Raw genomic sequence first — 17,137 nt, forward strand, 5'->3', positions numbered from 1 at the left:
AGTATTTAATTATACAATCATAATTTATTTATCCCTATCATTTGCCCCCCAACTTTTGGGAAACATCGAATAGGTTTCGCAGAAGTTAAGTCTATTTGTTCCCTTACAGGGTTTCGTTTTTCCGTAAAGTGTGGAGCGACCTACACGTTTACAACGAATTTTTCCTTTTATTTAGGAATTATTTTGATTTCCAGGAATTTTTCCCTTATTTCCGGGATTTTTCCCTAATTTCTGGAATTTTCCCTAATTTTTCTGGGATTTTCCCTAATTTTTCTGGGATTTTCCCTAATTTTTCTGGGATTTTTCCTTAATTTTTCTGGGATTTATCCTTAATTTCTGGATTTTTCCCTTAATTTCTGGATTTTTCCCTTAATTTCGGGGATTTATCCTTAATTTCTGGAATTTTCCCTTAATTTCTGGGATTTATCCTTAATTTTCTGGATTTATCCGCAATTTTCTGGATTTATCCGCAATTTTCTGGATTTATCCGTAATTTTCTGGATTTATCCGCAATTTCTGGTTTAAAATGCATACAAAATTGATTAGGATGCAGAAGAAATTGATCAGGATTCAGCCAAATCGATCAGAATTCCTGCTCGATTTCGATCAGGATCCTGATCGAATTAACTCAGGATCTTACACTCTGGTCGACAGGATTCCTGATCGATTTCGATCAGGGCTCTGATCGAATTGATCTTCAAAGTGACACCCTAGTCGACTGTTACACGTGCTTAATCGATCAGGATTCCTGATCGATTTCGATCAGGACTCTGATCGAATTAAGTGATTTTCTATCATTCTGATCGAATGGAATATCGATCAGGATTTTCTTCTGTGTCGATCAGGACTCTAATCGATCTTAGGGGATTTCTTCCCTCCTGTTCGAATAATATATCGACCAGGATTCTCTTTTGTATCGATCAGGACTCTGATCGGATTTAGGGGATTTCTTCCCTTCTGTTCGAATAAGATATCGATCAGGACTCTCTTCTCTGTCGATCAGGACTCTGATCGATCTTAGGGGACTTCTTCCCTCCTGTTCGAATAAGATATCGATCAGGACTCTCTTTTGCATCGATCAGGACTCTGATCGATCTTAGGAGATTTCTTCCCTTCTGTTCGAATAAGATATCGATCAGGACTCTCTTTTGCATCGATCAGGACTCTGATCAAACCATATTTAGGTTCTGGTCGATTTTTGACTTTTTAAATTCCACAGGAGCTTCTAGATTGTTCCTGATACTTCTAGTAGACGGGCTTTTAGGTTGGGCCTGGCTAAATGGGCCTAGAAACGCCTCGTATTCCGAGCTTTTCGCCTATATAAGTGTAGTGTGAAGTGAGAATCCTCACTTCACTTCTCATTTCTCATTTTCTTCTACAAACTTCTCTAGAGTTCTCCCTTTGAGTAGGCGATTTCCGGCGAGCACACAGCCACCGTAGCTCCACCATTCTCAAGTATTTCTGGGTTTCAAGCTTTTAAACGAAGTATATCAATGGCGGACCGCGACTTGGCTCGTTTGCAGAAGATGAATGTCTCTAAGAGAGGTACAAATATTCAAATTCAATCTCCATATACTTCTCTCATTGACATGATTAACTCGAGAGGTGATGAATATCCTTCTCTATCTGAGTTAGATTCGTATAATCATGGTAACACTTTTCATGAGTTAGATGGTAGAATAGAGTCTATGAACACCCTGTACAGACTTCCACCCCACCTTAGGATCACTCCAGCCGCCCCTGGGGATAGGACTTGTAATTGGGAGGGGGATACCCTGTTCATTTATCGAGGAGCCCTGACCGCAGGTCTTAGGTTCCCATTCCACGAATTTATTCCTCGTTTATTAGCCGATGTACAAATCAACCCTTGTCAACTCCCTCCCAACGCCTGGAGGAATATTATCTGTTTTATGGTCCTTTGTCTCAGGAATAACTTCCCTCTTTCCGTAGCTGTCTTTAGGAAAGTTTTCCAATTCTATAATAGCTCCATGAGTCAACCGGGATGGGTTTTAATTCGCCAACGACCCAAAGTTCCCCATATCTTTGATAGTAACTCTATAGTCGAGAACAACCCTAAATGGAGGGATGAGTTTGTGAGGCTGACCTGGGCTGGGGGTGATTGGGCCACACTCTTCCGTAGGCCATTTTGCAAGGTATCAGATGGTAGTCCTGGTAGTATCAGATTGACTGATGAGGAGGAGGTGGCCTACCAGGCCTTAATTTCAGATGATGGGAAAACGGATACCTGGACCCTTTTAGAGGAGTTTTCCTTGAAGAAAGTTGGTCTCTCCCAGGCCAGTGATAAGGGTAAATTTATACCTGCGTAATTATTTTTCCTTCTCTTTAATCGCACTTTTTCTTTTTTTTTTCTGGATTTTAATGTTCCTTCTACTTTTCCTTTCAGCTTGCGAGGCCATCAATAATGTTAACAGGCCTAAGGAGGGGGAGTCAGGCCGTCAGAAAAGGGCCAAGCTAAACAGGGACCCTAGGAGCAAACCTGACGGTCCTTCTTTTCTTAAGCCCCACGTCCCGGTGGTCGAGCTGGGGGACGATGTGGATCCTCCACTTAAGGCACATTCCTTCAGGCCTAACTGGGGCTTCAGGAGGAGCGATACGGTGGTTGGATCCACCAAACACGCTAAAGATTGGTCTTATCACTCCGTCACTCCCCATGACTTTACTGACATTGTTACGGGGAGTGATATTGAGACTATTGAGCTTCTGGGTTCTCAAGCCCAAGCTGCGGTAATTTTCTTTCTCTCCTTCTTTGAATCCCAACTTTCTTGTATTCCAACGAACTTGTGCTAACTCATACATATTTCTTTGCAGAGTAATACCTACTTCCAGGCGGCCCTCCATCAGGCTAGGTCCTGGAAGGGTAACTCAGATGGGTTTGAGAAAGAGATGAAGAAATGGGAGGAGAGAGCCAAGGTCCTGGAGAAGAAGCTGGACACGAAGAAAGAGGAGCTGGCTCAGGCTCATTCCGAGCTGGTGAAACTTAGGAGCGATAAGGATAAGCTCATCGATGACTACATGGATTCTGACAAGTTTAAGAATCTCATGGAGATTCATGATGAGGGTCTTTATTTCCTACAGTTTACTCAGGGATGGGACGCGGCCGTGAAGGCGGTTTCTGAGAAGTACCCGGGCTTAGTCGACCCTAAGGACTTTATAAGTCCTGAGCAGGCTGAGTCGGAGGACAGCATAGATGCCCTCTTTAACTCCCCTCAGCCAGATGATCGCATCTTGGATCCTAACACTGCTTCTCCTCCCGCTTCTCCTGCGAAGGACGCTGAAGGCGCTGATAAGGAGAAAGAGAATGAAGGCTCCCACATGGAGGAGTAGTTTTTCTATTCTGTAATTTGATCCTTAATTTATGTCTGGACTTTTGTTTGTATCAGATCTTATTACCCTCCGGGGTTATTTTATATGCTTCTTTCCTTATTCGCATTTTTCTCCTTTATCTTTCTGATACTTTAATATGCATTCAAGCTTGAACTAATTGGCCACACCAGTGTTATCACAACTCAAACATCCATAGGTTGAAATAATTTCGATTTCTTCAGTTTGAAGTCTGGTTTTTCAAAACCTTACATAGCATGGGTTCGACCCTAATCAATAATAACTAGACAATGTAAATTCTACTGGAATATAAAATCCTATGCAAGCAAAGCTTCCAGGTGCTTTTAAACCTACTTGTCACAATGACAAGTGAGAATCGTACTTCGCCTATCTTACACGTAGTAAACCTTCAGGTTTTGTGCGTGCCAGGTCCTCGGGACTTCAAAACCATCCATAGTTTCGAGCTTGTAGGTTCCTCTACCTTGAACACTCTTGACTCTGTACGGCCCTTCCCAATTTGGGGCAAGCTTCCCTTTTTGTCCTACACCAGATGCTTCTATCTTCCTCAAGACTAGATCGCCTTGTTTAAAAAACCTTTCTTTAACCCTTAAGTTGTAGTAGAATGAAGCTTTTTTCTGATATTCTACTATCTTTGCATGTGCTTTATCTCGCACTTCATCAATTAAATCCAGGGCTAATCTCTGCCCTTCCTCATTTTCTTTCTCATCGAAAGCCTGAATCCTTGGAGAGGAATGTGATATCTCCACAGGAACTACTGCTTCCGCCCCATATGCCAACATGAAAGGAGTTGCATCTGTCGTGACTCTACAGGTAGTCCTATAAGCCCATAATATGGGAAGTATCTCATCTACCCAATTATTTCTCGACTTTTCGATCCTCTTCTTTAGTCCATCCAGGATTATCCGATTTGCTACTTCCGCTTGCCCATTGGCTTGCGGGTGAGCCACAGAGGTGAATCGTAACTCAATTTCATTTTCTTCACAATACTTCTTGAATTCCTCATTGTTGAATTGCGTTCCATTGTCAGTGACGAGGATACGGGGAATTCCATATCGGCACATAATGTTTTCCCACAGGAATTGTGCAACCTGCTTAGTTGTGATTTTGGCCAAAGGTTTGGCTTCGATCCACTTGGTGAAATAATCAATGGCTACAATCAGAAACTTCCTTTGTGCTGTGGCCATAGGAAAAGGCCCTAGAATATCCATCCCCCACATAGCAAAGGGAATAGGTGAGTTGATAGAGGTCAGCATCTCGGGGGGTTGTCTGGCGACTGGTGCATGCTTCTGACAACGATCACACTTCTTTACATATTCTTTGGCATCAGCCATCATTTCTGGCCAATAGAAGCCTAAACGAGTTATCTTATGAGCCAAGGCCCTGCCCCCCAAGTGTTGCCCATAAATGCCTTCATGCACTTCCTCAAGAGCCAAGCGTGCCTCATCGGGCCTGAGACACCTCAAGTAAGGAACCACGAAAGATCTTTTATATAGAATCCCATCTATCAAAGAGTACCTTAGTGCTCGAACAGTTAACTTCCGTGCCTCAATTGTATCGCTTGGCAACCAACCGGTCTGAATGTGAGCCTTGATGGGATCAATCCATGACGTCCCCAAGCCTACGGGAGCCACAAGCTTAACATCTATGCTTCGTGTCTTCAAAACACGGAAGTACACACTTCCTGAACTTTCTTCAATCTCAGATGAAGCAAACTTTGATAGCGCATCTGCTTTAGCATTTTCTTCCCTTGGAATGTGTTCAACATGGCATTCATTAAATTGGGTCATCACAGCCCTTACTAGGCGAACATACTTTGCCATCGTATCATCCCTTGCTTCAAATTCTCCCTTTACCTGGGATATGATCAACTTCGAGTCTCCACGGACCTTTAAGTTTTTGACTCTAAGTGTCCCAGCTAGACCAAGGCCAGCAATCAGGGCTTCATACTCTGCCTCATTGTTTGTGGTTGGGAAGTCTAGCTTCATGGCATACTCAATTAAGAATCCATCAGGGCTTTGCAAAACCAACCCTGCTCCACTGGAATTTGTTTTTGATGCTCCATCAAAATAGAGAACCCAATATTCTTTCTCCTTGTCCCCATTGTCGACTCCCTTGTCTTGAGGTGTGGTATCTTCCTGCCCCCCGACTTCTTGGTTGGGTATGGTACATTCCACCACGAAGTCAGCTAGTGCCTGGGCTTTTATGGCCATACGTGGCTTATACTTGAGATCGAACTCTCCCAACTCTATTGCCCACTTAATTAGTCTCCCACTTGCCTTGGGACTGTGAATGATATTTCTCAGTGGCTGATTTGTTAGCACTTCAATTTGGTGAGCTTGAAAATAAGGACGCAGCTTTCTTGAAGCCATCACCAAGGCTAAAGCGAATTTCTCAATGGCTGAATAATTCAACTCAGCACCATGCAAAATTTTGCTGACATAGTATACGGGTTTCTGGACTTTCAGTTCCTCCTTAACCAACACTGCGCTCAAGGCGCTTTCTGAAACAGCCAAGTACAAGAATAAAACTTCACCCAGAACTGGCTTGGCCAACAACGGGGCCTGGCCCATATACTTCTTTAACTCTTCAAATGCCTTCTGATTTTCCTCACTCCATACAAAGTCTTTAATGTTCTTTAATGACTTGAAGAATGACAAGCACTTGTCTCCTGACTTGGAGATGAATCGTCCTAGCGCAGCAACCCTTCCTGTGAGTTTCTGAACATCCTTGACAGTTTTTGGGGGTTCCATGTCCAGGATTGCCTTTATTTTATCGGGGTTAGCCTCAATTCCCCTCTTTGAGACCATCAATCCCAAGAATTTTCCAGATCCTACTCCGAAAGCACACTTCATGGGATTCAACATCATCTTGTGGTACCTCAGGACCTCAAAAGCTTCCCTCAAATGGGTTATATGATCAGTCTTTACTAGACTCTTGACTAGCATGTCATCAACATAGACTTCCATAGTCTTCCCAATAAGATCCTTAATAATTTTATTCACCAACCTTTGATAGGTGGCTCCTGCATTCTTGAGACCAAACGCCATAACAAGATAACAATAAACACCAAAGTCAGTGATAAATGATACCTTTGGAATGTCATCCTTATGCATTTTGATCTGGTTGTATCCGCTAAACCCATCCATGAAACTCAGCATCTCATGTCCAGCGGTGGCATCAATCAAAGTATCAATTCTAGGCAGCGGAAAACAATCTTTGGGGCATGCATCATTCAGATCGGTGAAGTCTATACACATCCTCCACTTTCCATTAGCCTTCTTCACCATTACAGGGTTTGCTAACCACTCCGGAAATTGAATCTCCTCAATGAAACCAGCCTCTAAGAGCTTTTCCACTTCCTGCTTTATAGCCTCTTGTCTTTCCGGGGCAAAATTTCTTTTCTTTTGTTTCACTGTCTTCCGACTTGGATCCACGTTTAGCTTGTGAGTAATTAACTCCGGGTCTATGCCTGGCATATCAGCTGCTGACAATGCAAACACATCACTATTTTCTTGCAAAAATTTCACTAACTTCCCTCTAAGGGGCTCCTCTAATGTGGCTCCAATGAAAGTCATCCTCTCAGGATTCTTGGGATCTAAAGGAACCGAAACCAATTCTTCTGCTGGTCTTCCTCTATTCTCATCATTTTCTCGAACATCCATATCTTCAATAGGAAGAACCTGCCCCCCGACTCCATCTGCCCTCAAAGAGGCCACATAACAGCTTCTAGCCATTTTTTGATCTCCTCTCTCTTCTCCAATCCCGTTTCGGGTGGGAAACTTCATGACTGAATGGTAGGAAGAGGGGACTGCCTTGAAGGCATGTATCCCTGTTCTCCCCATGATAGCATTATAAGTTGAACTAGCCTTTACCACTACGAAATCCAGCATCTGCGTTGCTTGCCTTGGCTCCGTACCTATGGTGGTTGGCAACTTGATTATCCCTTCCACAGGACATTCTACTCCAGCAAATCCATATATCGGCATGTCGGTTGGTGTTAACTGGGAGTCGTTATACCCCATCCTTAGAAAGGTGTCGTGGAGCAAGATATCCACAGAAGCACCATTATCCACAAGGACCCTCTTAACCGGGCTATTTCCTATTATTGGTGTTATGACCAGCGGGTCGTCATGGGGAAACTTCACACCCTCTAGGTCGGAATCATCAAAAGCCAATGTTACTTCTGTCCTGGCCCTCTTCGGGGCTTCTCCAACAATATGCATAACCTCTCTAGTATATGCCTTTCTGGAATTTTTGGACAATCCAGCAGCAGTTGGACCTCCAAAGATCGTGTTTATCACAGGCCCTTGAGGTCTCGGCCCTCCATAAATGGTGTTTATAACTGGTCCTCTAGGTTGGGGATTCCGCCCCTGATCATCTTGGTCCCTCCTACGATCTTCAAAGTTCTTCCTTCTATTATTATTTCTGTCCCCTCCATCTCCAGTATACTTATTCAATCTTCCTTTTCGAATCAAAAACTCAATTTCATCTTTCAATTGCCTACACTCATCGGTGTCATGGCCAACATCTTTGTGAAACCTGCAATACTTGCCCCTATCTAGCTTGGCGGGATCAGCCTTCAAGGGCTTAGGCCAGCGAATATCTCTGTCTTTCTCAATCTCCATCAAAATCTGACTTCTGGGAGCATTCAGCTTAGCGTATTCAGTGAACTTTTGCCCAGGTCCTCCCTTCTTGGGGGTTGAATCAGGGTTTTGTTCGGTTCTAGGATATTTGTCCTTAGCGATATACTCCAAATCAGTTTTTCGTTTCTTGCCTCCAGTGGGCTCATTACTTACTACGGTCTTCCTCATACTTTCTTCAACCTTGATATACTTCCCTGCCCTCTCTTGGAGCTGCAACATGCTCTCAGGGGGTCGTTTGGCCAAAGACATCTTAAAAAACTCATCCCTAGTTCCTTGTTGCAATGCTATCATGGCTACCTTATCATCAAGATCTGGGACTTTTAAAGCCTCCTTTGTAAAACGATTCAGGTAATCTCTTAAGGATTCCTTAGCTCCTTGCACAAGACTCATAAGAGATGCTGAACTTTTCTCATGGACTCTTCCACTGATGAATTGCTTAATAAAAGCCTGACTTAGTTCTCTGAATGATCCAATAGAATTTGGGGGTAGGCGACTGTACCATCTTTGAGCCATACCCGACAGGGTTTGAGGGAAGGCCCGACATTTTATAGCATCATTCACGGGTTGCAGCAGCAGTGCATTAGAGAATGTCCTAACATGATTAGCGGGGTCTCCCGTGCCATCATAGGCTTTGATAGTGGGCATCTTGAATTTTCTTGAGATATGGGCATTCATTATCTCTTCTGTGAAGGGTGGAGTTGGATCATCAGGATCTCCAAGGGGAAGGAGATTGCTTGGATCAGTTCTTGGGACAGCAGCCCTTCTTCTTACCGGACCATCCAGGTCTATGATAGGAGGAGGATTTCTCCCCCTAGGAGGTATGTGGGATCTGGTGGCTTGGTGAGCCTCCAAATCACGTCTCAGCCTTTGGATTTCAGCCTCATGAGCCCTGATCTTTTCCTGCACTTCTTGGGGATTCGCCCCTGGGGTGCTTTGGGGGCGTTGCCTTCCATCGGCCATTGGCTCTTTTCCAGGACGCCTCCTTCTCGGGGCCACTTCATCATCCGAAGATTCGGAGTCTCTCTCAGTGTATGGACCAGAAAATTCCCGATCCTCAGGGATAGGATCCAAACCTCGTATATAGGGGGGCGACCGCCCTCGTGCTTCGCTTCGCCCAGCATATCCACTTCCTCCAACCTCAGGGTGAAGGGGCATCCCATAAGGGGGGTTAGTAGTAACAATAGTTGAATATTCATACCCGACGGGTCGAGAATTCACAGGTATATGTATTTGTTGAACTTGAGGATTCGTACCTTGAATAATCGGGGGAGTTGTCCCTTGTGGCTGAGGATGAGTTGCCCCTGTCTGGGCTTCCCCCTGAGTAGATGCATAAGTTGAATGGGGAGGAACCTCCACGGTTGATGAAATCACCTGGGTTGTCCCTGATGGTGTTCCCTCCTCCAGAGTGCTGGTTGTTCTCCGTGTTCTCGCCATGGTTGTTGTTGCGTTTTTTCCCACAGACGGCGCCAAATGTTATGGATAAGAAATCAAGGTTATTACTTGCTGTATTTAATACTAAGATTCGGGAGCTCAAGGCCTTTAATGGCTGCTCTCGTGTTTCGTGACTCAATCTGCCTTTACGAGATGCCTACGTATCTCTGTGAATTAGAGAATCAAGCCAAAAAAAACGTAGTTCTGATTGGTGGGGTGAGGCCCCTTATATAGATGTGGGAGTCCTTGAATTGGACTTGGTATAGGAGACTTGGTGGACAAGCCTCTGAATTAGGATAGACTTAGGAGTCCTAGGAAGTAGGAAGCTGATCCCTTATCCTTTTAGGTCCCCTTGAGGCTAATCTATAAGGATTTATATCCTTATCGGGACTCTTCTCAATAGCTGATTTTTCCCTTATTAATTAATTACGAAATTAATTAATAATTAGGGCTTTTGGGCCTTTTTTATTCCATCAGGCCTGATCTGGTCCATCAGGCTTAACCTTTCTGGTCTGAGTTTCATATATCTTTTTATTGGGCCTAGCAGCCCACAGCTTGTACAATTAATGCAGTATTTAATTATACAATCATAATTTATTTATCCCTATCACTAAGCATAATAAGTAGATTGACCTTGAAAACAACCAAATCATAACAACAATCTAGCCCTTACGCATTCTTTAAGACTTAGTGGACTTACAATTGTTTCTAGCATGCATATCAACCTACACAACTTAATATCACTTTAATGCTATCACTACACTCGCATCAATATCACAATTCAGTCGATAAATCATTGCAAAAGGGATCATGGTAAATGCATGAGCTACATGACATTCATAAAAAAAAACTATATGGCATAAATTATGCAACTATATGAACTAAACTATCATGAATAGGCAACTAAATGACACACACACAATATTCCTTAACTACCACCCCCAAACTAAAAATCTTCACTGTCCTCAGTGAAAGTAGTAGAAAGGAACACAGGGTATACCTACTTGGAGTCATCATCATCATCACCCTCAGTGGGTGGAGTATCAAGCGGCGGGTATGCAGAGTCCTCACCAAAAACTGGCCACTGGATATCAGCTCCAAGGCCTCAAAAAGCAGTCCCTCACGCAAGGGTGAACTCCTGAGCAAACCTGCTCTGCGTCTCATACATGGCATCCATCCGCCATGAAAGCCTCCTATACTGGGCATCACCCATCCCAGCACCCTCCTGAGCTCTCGAAGAACCAGCCTCACCACGCCCTGGCCTAGCCATAGTAGCACCTCGTGCTGGACGCCCTCCTGGAAGACGATAACCCAGCCCATGCTCCTCAGGCTCACCACCGGTCCACTCCTGCATCCCATTCAGAGTGCCAGAATTAATCGGAGCTGCTAGCAACTGCAACTGCTCATGAGCCGGCCAGTTCACTCCCACTGCTCGGCATAGCTTCGTAACCGTGGATGCATAAGGGATGTTCATATGCTTTGCTCCCCTCAAAAACTTCAGAATTCCTTGGTAGATAAACTCACCAAGGTCCACATAGTACTCATCATGCAGAATTCCCCACAACAACTGTGCTCTCTCAACTGTGACCTCGTGTGCATGTGAAGAAGGTAAAATATTAGCACATATAAATGCATTCCATGCACGGGCATACCTGTTCATGGCGATCGCCGGAAAGTGACGATACTCATTATTTCCTGGACTGCGGGTCCAAACTGTGCCCGGTCGACAGAGAGTCGCACAAATCAAATCCAAGTCAAAATCCTCAGCAGTCTTTTCATTCCAGTTCTCCTCCTCGGGCTTTCTCTCTCGCTGTCCAATCACACGGCGAATCGCCGCAGGATGATAATCAACCGTCAGCCCACGGACTACAGAAAACCCATTCTTTTCAGCCTTCGCGTTCGCGTAGAACTCACAAACAACGCTCATCGGTACTGCTTCGGGTGACTCACAAAAAGCTATCCACCCCTTCTCTGCAATCATGGGCAACAACTCACCATCCCTCCCTGATGGTAAAACCCCCTCTCCTTCAGAATCGGCTTCCCCAACAGCCTAGTGTACTCCTCCTCCGCAGCTCTGTCAGTTAACCGAGGCCTTGCAGCAGTACCCCTCGATGAATCAGCAGTAGGAACTGTGCTGCTGCTGTCAATAGTGCGTGCTCTCTTGGGTGCCATTGATTCGTGAATAAAAGTGTGTAAGAACTGATATTTGATATTTATGAGAGGGTTTAAGTGTAGGAAGTTTTGTGGGAGATATGTAGGATAGGTGTATGTATATATAGGGTGTGGATTAGATTAGGGTTTGGGAATTAAGGGATAAAATGATGGGGTAGTGGGAACAATTCGTGGGTTTATGGGCTAAAACTGTTTTTGTGTTTTTGTTTGTTTGTTTGTTTTATTTTTTTTCTGAACTGTAAAAAATTTTCTGGAACTCGACCCCTGCGCGGCCGCTCAGCATAGCTGCGCGGGCGCGCAGAGGGTCTCTGGAAAAAAAATTTTTCAGCCCCTGTTTTCTGATTTTTTTGTGTTTTTGGATAGGTTATTAACTTCTAAGAGTTCCTGTAACAACAATTCATGGGTTGCCTCCCACACAGCGCTTCTTTTTTGTCATTAGCTTGACGTTCCGTACCTTTCTCAAGTAGTCAACAAAATGGCACTAACCACCTCTCGGTTTGCCATGTCCCCATAGTAGTGCTTCAACCGCTGACCGTTAACCTTGAATGCTTGGTCCGAATCATTCTCAAAAATTTCCACCGCTCCATGTGGAAACACAGTTTTGACAATAAAAGGTCCAGACCACCTTGATTTCAACTTCCCAGGAAAAAGTCGGAGCCGAGAGTTGAATAAAAGAACTTGTTGCCCTGGCACAAATAACTTAGGATGTAGCTTCCTATCGTGCCACCTCTTCACCTTTTCCTTATACATTTTGTTATTCTCGTACGCTTGAAGTCGAAATTCATCAAGTTCATTAAGCTGAAGCATTCTTTTCTTACCAGCTACATCTAAATCCAGGTTCAATTTCTTCAATGCCTAGTAGGCCTTATGCTCAAGCTCCGCCGGTAGATGACATCCCTTACCGTACACCAACTGAAATGGTGACATCCCAAGTGGAGTTTTGTATGCTGTTCTGTAAGCCCAAACAGCTTCATCGAGCTTTAAAGACCAATCCTTCCTTAACGGACAAACAACCTTCTCTAGAATACGCTTTATCTCTCTGTTAGACACTTCCGCTCGACCATTTGTTTGCGGATGATAGGCAGTAGCTACTCGATGATTCACATTATAACGCTGCATCATAGAAGTGAACTTACGGTTGCAAAAATGCGATCCTTCATCACTTATTATTACCCGAGGTGTTCCAAACCTTGTGAAAATTTTCTTATGAAGAAAATTTAGCACTACCTTTGCATCATTTGTCGGTAAAGCTTTAACTTCGACCCATTTTGAGACATAATCGACTGTCAGCAAGATGTACTGATTATTGCAAGACGAGATAAAAGGCCCCATGAAATCGATTCCCCATACATCAAAGACCTCGACTTCAAGCATCACATTTAATGGCATTTCATCCTTCCTTGACAAATTTCCCACTCTTTGGCAACGATCACACCTTAAAACAAACTGATGAGCATCCTTGAACAAAGTAGGCCAGAAAAAACCTGCTTGCAGAATACGAGCTGCCGTCTTCTCACCTCCATAGTGTCCACCATAAACCGTGGAATGGCAGTCTCGTAATATCCCCTCCGTCTCACAGAACGGGATACATCTCCTGATGATCTGGTCAGCTCCCTGTCTAAACAAATATGGTTCATCCCACATATACCACTTCACCTCATGCAGAAACTTCTTCTTTTGAGCGGATGTTAAATTAGGAGGCATTATATTGCTGACGAGATAGTTTACAATATCTGCAAACCATGGTTCTTCCTCCTGAATTGCAAACAACTGCTCATCCGGAAAAGATTCATTGATTAACGTCCTATCTTGTAAAGTAGAATCGGGATTCTCCAACCTAGAGAGATGGTCAGCTACTTGATTCTCAGTACCTTTTCTATCTTTGATCTCTAACTCAAATTCCTGAAGTAAAAGCACCCAACGAATGAGTCTTGGCTTCGAATCCTTCTTAGAAACCAGATAGCGAATAGCTGCATGATCAGTGAATACTGTTACTTTCGTACCAAGTAGATACGATCGAAATTTCTCAAAACTAAAGACTATAGCCAAAAGCTCCTTCTCAGTAGTGGTGTAGTTCAATTGGGCACCATTTAAAGTCTTACTCGCATAGTAGACCACATGAAAGAGATTTTTCTTGCGCTGTCCCAGAACTGCACCTACCGCATAATCACTCGCATCACACATCATCTCAAATGGTTCTGTCCAATCTGGTGCTGTAATGACTGGTGCCGTGATCAAACTCTTCTTGAGAGTCTCGAATGCTGCCAAACATTCATCATCAAATTTGAACGGCACATCTTTCTCAAGCAAATTGCACAACGGCTTAGATATCTTTGAAAAGTCCTTGATGAATCGCCGATAAAAACCCGCATGACCAAGAAAACTACGGATTCCTTTCACAGAATTAGGTGGGGGAAGATTTTCAATGACTCCCACCTTGGCCTTGTCCACCTCCAGACCCTTGCTAGAGACCTTATGCCCAAGGATAATGCCTTCACGCACCATAAAATGACATTTCTCCCAATTAAGCACCAAATTAGTTTCCACGCATCTTTTGAGTACGGCGCGCAGATTATTCAAACATTCATCATATGAGTGTCCAAAGATGGAGAAGTCATCCATGAACACTTCGACGTTATTTCCAATCATGTCAGAGAATATAGCCATCATACATCTCTGAAAAGTGGCCGGTGCGCCACATAACCCAAACGAAACTCTGCGAAAAGCAAATGTGCCAAATGGACAAGTGAAGGTAGTCTTTTCCTGATCCTCTGGTGCAATACAAATCTGATTATACCCGGAATAACCATCCAGAAGACAAAAATACTCATGACCCGCCAATCTGTCAAGCATTTGATCAATAAATAGAAGGGGGAAGTGATCCTTCCTTGTGGCTTTGTTCAATTTTCTATAATCCATGCATACTCTCCATCCTGTAACTGTTCGAGTAGGGATGAGCTCATTCTTTTCATTTGCGACCATAGTGATACCTCCCTTCTTAGGTACACATTGTACGGGGCTCACCCACGAGCTGTCAGAAATAGGATAAATGATGCCTGCATCTAGCCATTTCAGAATTTCTTTCTTCACCACCTCCTTCATGATGGGATTCAGTCTTCGCTGCTGTTCCACAGTTGGCTTACTACCTTCCTTTAGCAGAATTTTATGCATACAATATGAAGGACTTATCCCCTTGATGTCTGCTATGGTCCATCCTATAGCCGATTTGAATTCTCTCAAAATCCTTAAGAGCTTGTCTTCCTCACTACCTGAAAGGTCAGATGAAATAATAACAGGTAACGTAGATGAATCACCTAAAAAAGCATACCTCAAGTGTTCAGGTAATGGTTTGAGCTCCAAGGTAGGTGCTTCCTCTATTGATGGTTTGAGCTTCCCTTCAGCATTCTTAAGGTCAGAAGTACCAAGAGATTCAAATGGTATGTCCAGCTTTTGCTTCCATGGAGAAGCGTTCAGATATTGTAATTGCTCGTTGCTATCTTCATCATCGCTTTCAAAATTCCCCACTAAGGCCTTTTCCAATGCATCAGACATTAGCATGTGATCGAGTTCCGAAGTAACCGCAGTATCAATCACATCCACTTTTAAGCACTCCTCATCTTCTGTAGGGAATTTCATTGCCTTGAATACATTGAAGGTCACATCCTGATCTTGGACCCGTATAGTAAGTTCCCCTTTTTGCACATCTATCAAGGTACGGCCAGTAGCCAAGAAAGGCCTCCCCAAGATTATGGGAATCTTCTTATCTTCCTCAAAATCCAGAATAACAAAATCTGCTGGAAAGAAGAGCTTATCCACTTTGACGAGCACATCCTCAACTATGCCCCTTGGGTAAGTAATGGAACGGTCAGCCAATTGTAGCGACATGTATGTGGGTTTTGGATCAGGCAGATCCAGCTTTTTAAAGATCGACAACGGCATCAGATTAATGCTTGCTCCCAAATCACAAAGGCACTTGTCAAAAGTTAGATTGCCAATTGTGCAAGGAATGGTGAAGCTCCCTGGATCCTTCAGTTTTGGTGGTAACTTTTGTTGCAGAACAGCGCTGCATTCTTCCGTGAGAGCAACGGTTTCAAGGTCATCCAGTTTCACCTTCCTTGAAAGAATAGTCTTCATAAACTTCGCATAACTAGGCATTTGTTCCAGAGCCTCAGCGAAAGGTATATTGATGTGAAGTTTCTTGAACACCTCCAGAAACTTCCCGAACTGTCTATCCAGCTTTTGTTGCTGCAATCTCTTGGGAAAAGGTGATGGAGGATAGAGCTGTTTCTCCCCTGTATTAGCCTCAGGCAGAGTGTGTTCAACAGTAGTCTTCCTTGGTTCCGCCGCTTTCTCCTTTTGCTTAGATTCTTCATCTCTAACTTCAGCTTCGACTTCCTTTGCCTTTTCAGCATCAGCCACTTTTCCAGACCTTAAGGTAATAGCCTTGACTTGCTCTTTAGCTTCCTTCCTGCCTGGTACTTCCGTGTCACTGGGAAGAGTGCCAGGTTGACGATTGAGCATTGCATTGGCTAATTGACCGATTTGATTTTCCAAGGTCTTGATAGAAACCGCCTGACTCTTGCACAACAACTTAAGTTCCTCAAAATCAGCACTAGTAGGTGCAGCTGCACTTCCCTGTTGAGGATATGATTGCCTTGTAGCATACTGCTGTGGTTGCTGGAATCTAGGTGGGTTAAACTGTTTACTCACTCCTTGCTGATATGGTGGCTGAATAGCATTCTGATTATTCCCCCAGCTGAAATTTGGATGATTTCTGTTATTAGGATGATAGGTCGCTGGCACAGGCTGCTGTTGTCGCTGATAATTATTCACATACTGAACAGATTCGTTGACAAGAGAACACTGATCCGTAGCATGAGAACCTGCACAAAGCTCACCAACCATAGCTATTTGATTAACTCCATACGTAACCAAAGAATCAACCTTCATTGATAGCGCTTGGAGCTGGGCTGCAATAGCGGTGGCTGCATCAACTTCCAGAATACCTGCTACCTTGCCTGACGTCATCCTCTGAGTTGGGTTTTGATGCTCATTTACAGCCATCGTCTCGATAAGATTATACGCCTCAGTATAGGTTTTAGCTCATAAGGCGCCTCCAGCTGCTGCATCGAGCATGGGCCGAGATTGGGCCCCCAAACCATTATAGAAACCAGTGATCACCATCCAATCCGGCATTCCATGATGTGGACATTTTCTCAACATTTCCTTGTAGCGTTCCCAAGCCTCGCACATAGATTCTGTAGGTTGCTGCACAAACTGAGTAAGAGCACTCCTCATAGCAGCAGTCTTTGCCATTGGATAAAACTTCACCAGAAACTTTTGCGCAAGATCTTGCCACGTAGTGATGGACCCAGCTGGTTCAGAATGTAACCAGTCTTTAGCCTTATCCCTCAGTGAGAATGGGAAAAGCCTCAACTTGATAGCCTCATCAGTCACGCCATTATACTTAAAAGTGCTGCAGATCTCGACAAAATTCCTTATGTGCATGTTGGGGTCTGCAGTTGCTG

At 43.9% G+C, this 17,137-nt stretch overlaps 1 non-coding gene across 1 annotated transcript; it reads left to right on the plus strand.

The window, feature by feature from the left end:
• The first annotated feature begins 16,803 nt into the window (after positions 1-16,803).
• Positions 16,804-16,910, plus strand: LOC141669381 (small nucleolar RNA R71). The gene has a single exon (XR_012553667.1). It is a non-coding gene; the product is annotated as a small nucleolar RNA R71 (small nucleolar RNA).
• The last annotated feature ends 227 nt before the right edge of the window (positions 16,911-17,137 follow it).

This window comes from Apium graveolens, chromosome 6 (genome assembly GCF_009905375.1).
Source record: "Apium graveolens cultivar Ventura chromosome 6, ASM990537v1, whole genome shotgun sequence".
Lineage (NCBI taxonomy): Eukaryota > Viridiplantae > Streptophyta > Magnoliopsida > Apiales > Apiaceae > Apium > Apium graveolens.